We start from the raw sequence: 10,072 nt of genomic DNA, 5'->3' as shown, positions 1-10,072 counted from the left end.
ACCGAGATGGTAGCACTTTCATGCCTTGAGTGGTCCTGGTAAGGCACTTGGAGTATGGGGGTGTTACAGGACGACCCTTCTTCTTGTCTAGGCGAGAAGGGGAATTCCGCGATCCTCCAGTGTTTCTAACACCATAGGGAGTCTATTCTTGACAAAAGCATTTAACGAATGAGGACAAAGGTACCCTAGCTTGACCCAACTTGGAGGTGATTTATTGGTATCCTTCTAGGCTTAGTAGTTTGAAGAAATTGCATATATGAAGGAGTGTGTACCCTTGAATTACTTCCCTTGTAGATAATTTCCGCCACTTAGATGAGGAAAATGGCTATTCTTTTGTAGATGCATCCATTACTTGATTTTGTGTGCTTAATGTTTGGATGTGTCGCCATTTTAGCAAGACCCACCTTGCCTTGCAAGAAGGCATCCTACCTCATGGTTGTCTTGTTGTGAGTTGAAGGGGCGGAGTGAGACCCGCTAATTGTCTCATATCGGCTATATTATTAGGATAGTTTAAATAAAGGTCTTGTTTTTGTCACCTCTTTACTCGGGACGAGTAAAGGTTAGGTTTGGGGATATTTGATGTGACCATTATTTAAGGATATTTAGTCCCCTGATTGAGCCTATTTTGCATACTATTATAACATTCCATAGCCATTTTATCCGTCAAATGCTTTCTATTTTGCTTTCCTAGTGCATTTCGTATGTTTAGTAGGAAAGAAGATAATAAGACGGAAATTCCCGTATTTCTTGCATATTTGGAAGCTTATTGATGATATTAGATGGACTAGTATAAGGAGGAGGTAAGAATGATGACCAAGGATGTAGAAATAAAGAGTATATAGAAGGATCATAGGGTTAAAAGTAAGAATGACGAGAGGGAAGGCATTACATGAAGAAATTGCTCGAAAATCGAACCAAGGGTTGCTCCTTTGGCTCTGAAAGTATGCTAGATGCAACGGCGTCGAAAAATCAAGTGATCTAGGCTTTTGAATCACTCCAATAGGAGTCCGGATGAGAAAATGACGTCCGTTTTACAGTCTGAGATCAAACAAAGAAGCTGTCCGCCAATCCGCTTGTCCCGAGACTCAAGACGCTCGTCCTCTGAGACAATCCACTCGTCTTGCTCCAAATCCGCTCGTCTTCCCCTGCTACAGTCCGAGCGTCCCACCCACCAATCCGCTCGTCTTGAGGCCTTGCAATCCGAGCGTCCCGAGACCAATCCGCTCGGATTCCCTTACAACAACTTTCGTTTTCTTCTTTCTCCATTCAAGATGCGGATATTTTTCAAAGACCGGCGAAAAGGAGACCGGAGTCTCTCTTGAGACCGGCGATTCCCTACCCAACAATTAGCATTGTTAAATTACTATTTTACCCTTGCTTAACCTAATGATGCTCTACTATATATACCCCATTTGTAATAATCAAACCATCAAGTTTTCATTAGATTAGAATCAAGTTTTCATTAGATTAATTTAATCCTTCTTTAGATTAGGTTAAGCTTTCATTAGGAGTAGATTAGAATAGATTACTCTTTAATCTTTCCATAAATTACACATTAATCTTTCCTTAAGTATCGTTCAAGTTTATTATTCAAGTTTATTATTGGGTAATCGAAGATTATTGGGTTATTATTGGTGAATTGACAACTCTTCATCAATCAATCAAGTTTCTTCTATTATTCTTTGCTTTATTATTTGGATCATCTTAAGTTGGTATAATTCTTTTACCCTTTACTCTTTATTGTTTATTTTCTCATTCTCTTATCATGTTTACATTTGTTTTGATGATTGACACGATTAATGACATGTTTACCATGATAATAAGTGAGTAGTCTTTTAGCTAGGATTAGTGGGTAATTAGGGAAACCAACATGGGCTTGATTCATGCTTAATCTAATATGTTCACATGATTAAATTGCTTGCTTGTTGTGATGTCAACTTTATGCACATGTTATGTTTGATGAAATGCTAAGCCTATGAATCCTTGCATTTTTACCCATCTCTTATCTACTCAACAAGACTTGTAAGATATAAACCAACTCGAGTCTTGTTAGACCATGCATAGAAAATGAATAGGAGGAAATTAAGTCGACTTGTAGGTGTTGTACAATCTAATCGATTCGGCTCCGGAACCCAACTCTTCCTATGAACCGTAAGACATAAACCAACTCGGTTCCTTTACAAAATTAATTGCTTGCAACATTGTGAACATGCTTGTATGGTCAACTCCCATGAATCCCCTATGACCCCATGATATCCTAGTACTCTTAATCATTTGTTTAAATCCCTCTTTTATTGCTTGTTTTACTTTATTGCTTGCATTAGTCTAGAACACAACTACAAACCCAAATCAATTGTGACACTAGCATAAATTGAGATAGATAGACTTTGAACCCCAAGCACACCGTCCTATGGATCGACCTCGACTTACCACTAACTAGTTGTTTGTAGAGTATTATAAATGTGTTTGATTGGATGTGACCTGACGACCAACTTTTGTCCTATCAACTATATGAACTAACTAATGTAAATGCAATATGAAATATAATACAAATGAAAGCTAAATGTATGTATATAACTAAATGCAAGTGTAAATGTAATGCAAAGTTAAAAGAAAGGATATCTTACAAATGGTGGTTTGAGGGAGGACTCCACCAAACTCATTCCTTGTTGCCATGCTTATTGATGTTGTCCATGTTGCTTAATGCTCTCAATATTCGGTCAAAGACTTGAGCACAATCTTCAAATAAGCATGAATATGGTTTGTTCCAATTCAAAAAAAAAAACTTGGCCAAGGGAGCTTGTCACTTATTCTCTCTTTCACCTTGCCCTTGGCACTTGAATATTTGCAATTCTTCAAACCAACATGCCCATGATTCTTGTCAACACTAGGTATGAAGTATGATTCATTTTCATCCGGAGACTTCCACTTACCACCTTCTCCTGTAAGTTCGGTGATGATGATAGCACTTTGATGTGTCAATCCTTCCAAAGTAGAAGGAGAATTCTCATAACATTGATGACCGGATACCTTAGGAGTTGAAATTGTGAGTGCCAAATTTCCACAAGTAAGCTTATTTGCAACTTTGTTCTTGAGCTTTTCCACCAAGTACCTTTTATATAACGATTTGACTTTTTGGAGGAGGTCTTCCATATCATATCCAACAATCATAGGTTTCATGGTGGGTGGGAAAAGGTCTTTATGGTCAATAGGAAAGAGACATTCATCTTCCTCATGGAAGCATACCTCAAACTTCTCAAGGATGGGGTCCTCAAGTGAGGCAATATCACAACTCCGTTCCTCTTCTTCATTCCATAAGTCCTTGCAAGACACATATTCCGCATAAGCTCCTTCCTTAGGCTTGTCATCATCGTTATCTCCATATGAATCATAAATGGGGGCTTCACTCCTCCTCATCAACTCTTTCTCCAACACCTCAATGTTCACATCAAAGGACACACCCTCATACTCACAAAGGTTAAGAGTGTTTGGCTTACTCAACCTCATATCTTCCTCATCAAATACCACACTTTCATACTCAGAAGAGCTCAAGGAGATTGGCTCTTCCCACTTCATATCTTCTTCATCAAAGGTCATTGCCTCAAATTCACATTCATGGTCAATGCTCAAGGATTGGTGGGTAGTGTTTGTTTGGGTTGTTGCTTGGGTTGCCTTCATTTGGGCATTTCGAATTGCTAACATCTCACCATGGGTAACAATGCTTTGGAGAACATTGTTCCTATTTTGGCTCTCCTCTAGAATTTGTGTGAAGAAATTTTGTTGGTCTCCCATCATTTCGAGAACCATACCTTGAATGTCAAAGTTCGGCTCATCTTTTTGTTGTGGGTGGGTGTGAAAGTGCTCATATTGTGGCATTTGGAATTGGTTGTAAAGTGAGTTTTGGGTGGGTGGTTGTTGTGGATAATGGATGTGGGGATTTTGGTGGGAAACGTTGTGGTAGTAGCTAGGATTTTCATTGTATGAGTATTAAGGTAGGTTTATGTTGACTTGCTCCTCAAACTCCCAATACCCATTTTAGTCATACTTAAAAGATCCACCACATACTCCATGTACCAAGTCTTCGGTCATCATCATAGCCAAGATAAAGATACAACTACAAACATGAAAACTACAATAAAACGGTAAAAACGAACCTTGAGGAACAAGTTCCTCAAGGTTAAAGCAAAATTAAAATAGGCAAACAAACAAGAACTTAATCACATAACATCGTCCCCGGCAACGGCGCCATTTTGATGGGAGTGTCGTTGGGGCTCCCAATCAAACACATTTATATTTCTCAACAAACAACTAGTTAGTGGTTAAGTCGAGGTCGATCCATGGGACGGTGTGCTTTGGGTTCTAAGTCTATCTATGTTGATTTATGCTGGTGTCACAATTGATTTGGGTTTGTAGTTGGTGAGTCTAAACTAATGCAAGCAATAAAGAGAAATTGTACTGATGATCGTGGTTAATGCTGCAGGGGGGGATGAACACTAAAGAGAAACTGCATAAAATTGGATACTGTACTGATGATCGTTGCCTTTTATGTGACAGTGTTACGGCATTTGCGTAATACGCTCCACCCCTTTAAAAACAATGTTACGGCATCGTAACCGAACTCATTACTGTTGGAGTATGTGTCCTCAACAGTAGTGCGATCACATATTTAAATCTCATAATAATAATACATAAGGGATGATACATTATATAATCAACTGATCAACATTTATGGGTAACGATTGGCTGACTAGAGTTTGACGTTACTGTCTTTTGACAGTGGTCATCAGTTGATCCCTTGAGGTCACACCTATAGGATAGAACCCAAATTATTAACTGATCAAATATATTTGATACAAGTTGATCAGTCCCTTATATTTATATATGTATATTTGATCAAACTAATACTTATTTATATAAGATGAATAAGTATATGATTCATATATTTGCGTGACAAACATTAGAAAATCAAAATGGTCCATTTTATAGACATGTTGGCTGAAAATATTATGTTGTTGGACAATATTTTATTTTTGTCTTTTCTTTAGTCATCCACTTGCATTTAATCATCACACTACTTGCATGCTTATGACAAAGACCTACTCTAATGTACTCATTACCTATTTTTGCATGGATTAAAATAAGGAAAAGTAATTACCCACTTGTGCTAAGGGGGTGCCAGTTTTGGGAGCTTTTAAGAGCAATTTTTGTTGCTCATTTTTCCTCATTTTTATCTTACGCAAATATCTCTCTAAAATACACACAACAACCATATTATTCTCTAATTACTAAGGTAGTAATAAAAATAATATTAAGGGTTTAATTCCTTAATAATATCTAGTTAATATTATTTAGGACTATTTGGGTTTAATCTTGGGTGCAATCAAAAGAAGCAACTTCTACACTTGAAGTTGGAGGATCATCCTTATATTCATAGCTCAAGAACAAGGTTAGAAGGAGTCCTTCCTTGTGCCCATTTTTTCATCTATTTCAATGTAAGGAAAACATTGTTTTCTCTCTTTATTTCTTGTTATTTTGTTTGCAAGCTACTAGATTCTTATCATCTAATTTATCTAGTAACATAGATCTATATTAGAAGAGTCTAATAAGTGGGTTAAAGAACCTAACAATTGGTATCAGAGCCTTGGTTGTTGCATGCAAATCATTTAATTGGTTTTTTACGAGTTATTAGATGACTAAAATAAAAACCGGAAAATTTGTGTAACTATGAGATATACACGAAATTTTTGATGCATGTAAACATTCTGGTCCTAAAATGTTTTAGGTCTTTTTAGATGGTTTATGGAAGATTATTGCTCATTTTTATGATTTTTAGTGATAATAATAACATTTTAATGAGTAAAATGATGGTTTATTAACTAAAGATAGTTAAACTTCGAATCTGACCATGAAATTTTAATATGACCTCACATGCATATTTTACTTATTTTATGTAAAATTTAAGATTAATTTGATTAATTTTGCATGATTTATGATTTTAATGGTTAAAATTGGATTAAATAGAGATTATATAAGAAAAAATAGCTAAATTAATTTCCATGGCATGAGAAAATTATTTAGGTTTCCTTTATGTCCTATATATCAGATGTAAAGTTGGAAAATTGATTCAATTCATTTTTGTATGATGTAGGTATTTTATTTGATAAAACCGATAAATCGCAACTATATTTTTCTCTAATTAAATTCAAAATTTTTAGCCCAAATTTTTGACATTATGAGGGTCATGGTAATATTCCAAAATATTCAAATTTTAAATTTCAAAATTTTAAATTATTTTAATTAAATTGGGAATTATTTCATAAATGTTATGAAAAATAGGGTTAAATATGAGCAACAATATATAACCAATTTGGATTATTGTCAAATTTTTAGTGAAGACTAATTTTTGAGTCCTATGGACTTGGCTTGGCGTTCTATTTTGAATATCTCTTCATAATAGTAGTTATGTTATGACATTGTCTAGAGAACTTATTTTGTTTCCATGTTAGACGTGGAAGTTTCTCTTATTTTGCATCTCCGAACAAATATTGTATTTTTTTTTTTGAATGACTTGGCTTTCAACCCAAGTCATTTCGGTTTATGGCATTTTAAGTTTTAAGACATCTTTCCTCTTTCTCTATTAATATCTATAACATAAAATGAATCGACTCAACTCAATCGATCACATTGAAAGATGGTGATTTGTTCAATATGGTAAAGACCTAAGTTATGAATTTGATTCACAATTAAAATATTCATGGCACCATGTCATTTCTTAATAAGATCGATCAATTGAGAGTTAAAATGAGTTAATGAACTCATATTTGGGGATTTGAAATCCAATGCTAGCATGAGTTGTTTAAAGCGAAAACGCACAATATAAATCACAAACGAGACTCTATACAAGATATGGAAGGGATTAGTCTCTAAGATGGTAACATATCTTAATAGATAACACGAGGATAACATGTGCCTAATGCTCCTTCGCATTCATAAGAACAAAATTGTTTGTAGCTCATGAAGCTATCTTTTTTGGAAAGTAAGTGTATTTCTAAAAGGATAGAATGGGAGAAAATCGCTACAAACTTATTTTGTAGAATAATGACACGAGAAAATGTTCTAAAAGTCATCCACGTGTTATAAATAGAGTTTCTTTTAGAAAGTAATAGAACTATGGTCTATCGAGTGGTTGTTGCTAGTGATCCAAATCGGAATTGTTGCAAAGAAGTCTTGGTTTACTGTAACACCCACCATTTTAATAAATCTCATTTATTTGATTTTCGTTAAAGAGGTTTATTTTTATTTCTTTTTATACTAATTTTGGTTTAATGTTTTATTTAACACCATTTTTATTAATTTTAGTCCTATTTTATAAATGGACCGACTTTTAATTATATGTCACATTTTTATAAAATGGGAAAACGATTCTGGTTCAACACCTTTTTGGATAGTGTTAATAGTAATTTTAATACAAAGAATTTTATACACTTTTATTTATTAAAACTTATGAGATAATATTTACATCATCCCTTTTACTTATTCTTATTTAAAATATTTATTCTTACTTAACATGGGAAGATATTTTTGGTTGTTTAAACACCCATTTTGGCCAATCAACTTAAAACTTTTAAGAAGCTTTATTTCTAATTTTAGTCTCTTATAAACCCTACCCTTTGTGTAAATTCATTAGGGTTTCATTCAAAAAAAAACAAAAAAAAAATCAAAACTTTAACCTATTGCTTCTGCGACCGTTATTTCTAAATAATTTCTAAATAATTTACGTACGTGCTTGCCTTCTTGCTTCTTTATTTCCTTTTTACAAATTATTCTACGTACGTGCTTCCCTTCTTGCTTCTTTATTTGGATCGACATTCTCTCATCCTCCTTTCATCCTATTCTAAGGGTAAAATGATTACTCATATCTTTCTTATCCTAGTTATTATCTAGATTAATAATTTATATGTTTTACACATATGTAATTTATGTTTTTAAAGGTTTGTAGAGGAGATATTGAAGGCTAGCATATGTGGATTCGGATTCGTAACAAGGTAACTTCGACGTTACTCGGTATTACATCGATTTAACTGTTGTAGTTGTATGTATTATTGGAATTTTTAATGTTTTATGATGATTTATTGATATATATGATTTTCAAAACCTTTAATTTCTGATCTTTTGATATCCATAATTTATTTTGACTACGTACAATTTTATTTTGTCAATAGTGTTCCGGGTGTAATTCCAGAGCAGTTATTTGTTACCACCCGTGCTTGTAGAATGACGTCTTTGGTTGAATCCTCCTTTCGGTCTCCTGAAACAACGAACAAACTGAAGGCTCGGCTTTGCACCGAGCGAACTCACTCCGACGCTCAAGTCAGTAAACTTAAAGAGATAAGTTGTTGTTACTTGGTGAAATATATTTTGTAGAGAGATAAGGAAGATATTACCAGATGAATAGTGATTCTTAGGTTAAATTGTGGATCCTTTCCTCAATGAGAGTTGAGGAGTATTTATAGACTTTCACCTTTTGTCACGTAGTGGCCAAGTGGCTAGCAGGTGGAAAGACTTATCTACCCTCGGCCGAGGGAACCATGGCAGGCCGGCGGGCCTTGTTGACTCGCCGTCGAGGGGTCTTGGATATATGTTCGCGGATGTGTGCCCCGGCTGGCTAGTTGTCCCAGCCGGGACCCAAGAGACAGGCCGACAGGCTGCGTCGGTTAGGCTGTCTAAGTCGTTGACTTGCTTGTGGATATCTTTGACCTTGCTCAATGTGTTGACTCAGACAGCGGGTGCAGAATATGCCCCATCAATTTGCCCCCAGCGTAGTCTATGTCGTGGTATGGGCTCCGATGTATGTTGAGCGTATATTCTGCGTAAGTAAAAATTTTCTTTCTCGGCCTCTTCTACCTCGGCTTGGTTCTGCTTAGGCCGTACCATATCCCCCCTCCACATGGATGTGTAAAGGGCATCCGATGTGGAAAAGAGAGTGACGCTGGCCGAGACCAGGGTTGAGAGTGCCGGTTGTTTTCGATTGCCCCCGGTCGGTGCTACCTAGCTTGGTTAATCATGTGGCCGGCGGAGAACAGATACTTAGGAATTTGTTGAGGAAGATGAATAGGCAGAGAGATATGAAGGGGCGTGTTGAAGACGCTTGGTCACTGTTGCATTGATTGACGTTCAACTGTTGCAACGATTGACATTCCGTGGTTGCATGTCCGACACGTGTACGTTCGTTGATTGGCGACGTTATGGGCTGTGCCCTGATTGGTCCTTCTTCATGGGCTTTCCCCTATAAATAGGGCAGTTAGTCCCTGAAATTGTCCACCAATTTCATTTTCTCTAAAATTTTCTTCTCTCTAAACTTTCAAGGGCTTCTTTCTCTTCTAATCTTTAGAGTCGTTACTTCGGCTAGTGCTTTTCTTCAAGGTAAACAAACAAATTTTTCTCAATCTCTTATTTTGTTAAGTAATTGTTGCTACCATGTCTTCTGCTGATGCCGGACCTAGTAACCGTGCGCCGGGGTTCCCGTCGCGTCTTGATGAGGAGGAGATACTAGACGCCATCCCGATAAGGTCTGGGGGCCCTAGGTCTCCTTCTCCCGAAGTTGATCCAAAAGCTTTGGAGGGTTGGGAGGATGATGACGAAGCCGATGAAGACTTTGATGATGACGGTGAGGAAAGGATTCCTTCTGGTGATGAGAGGCCGCATCTCCTGGATCACGGCGAGGCCTGCATGACTGGTCTTGACCGTGCCTGGACCAATAAATTCGCCAGTTGTTCCGGTGGAACTCTTTTCGAGGGTCATTTCTCCTTTGGTGAGGGGTACAAAATTGTTATCCCTGAGGAGGGTCAGGCGGTCTGTTGCCCTCCCCCGGGTCATATCGGCGTATATATAAGGCACCTGGAGTATGGGCTCCGGTTTCCTTTGAATGAATACGTCACGGCCATCATCAAAGCTATGAACGTCGCTGTGGCTCAACTGCATCCGTTGGCCATTAGGACGATAGTTGGCTTTCTGTGGCTCTGTCTCTTTAAGGGGGAGGTCCCTACAGTTAACCTATTCCGCCGGCTCCATC

This window comes from Silene latifolia, chromosome 2, assembly GCF_048544455.1.
Source record: "Silene latifolia isolate original U9 population chromosome 2, ASM4854445v1, whole genome shotgun sequence".
Classification (NCBI taxonomy): Eukaryota; Viridiplantae; Streptophyta; class Magnoliopsida; order Caryophyllales; family Caryophyllaceae; genus Silene; species Silene latifolia.
Note: the sequence above shows the minus strand (reverse complement) of the source record.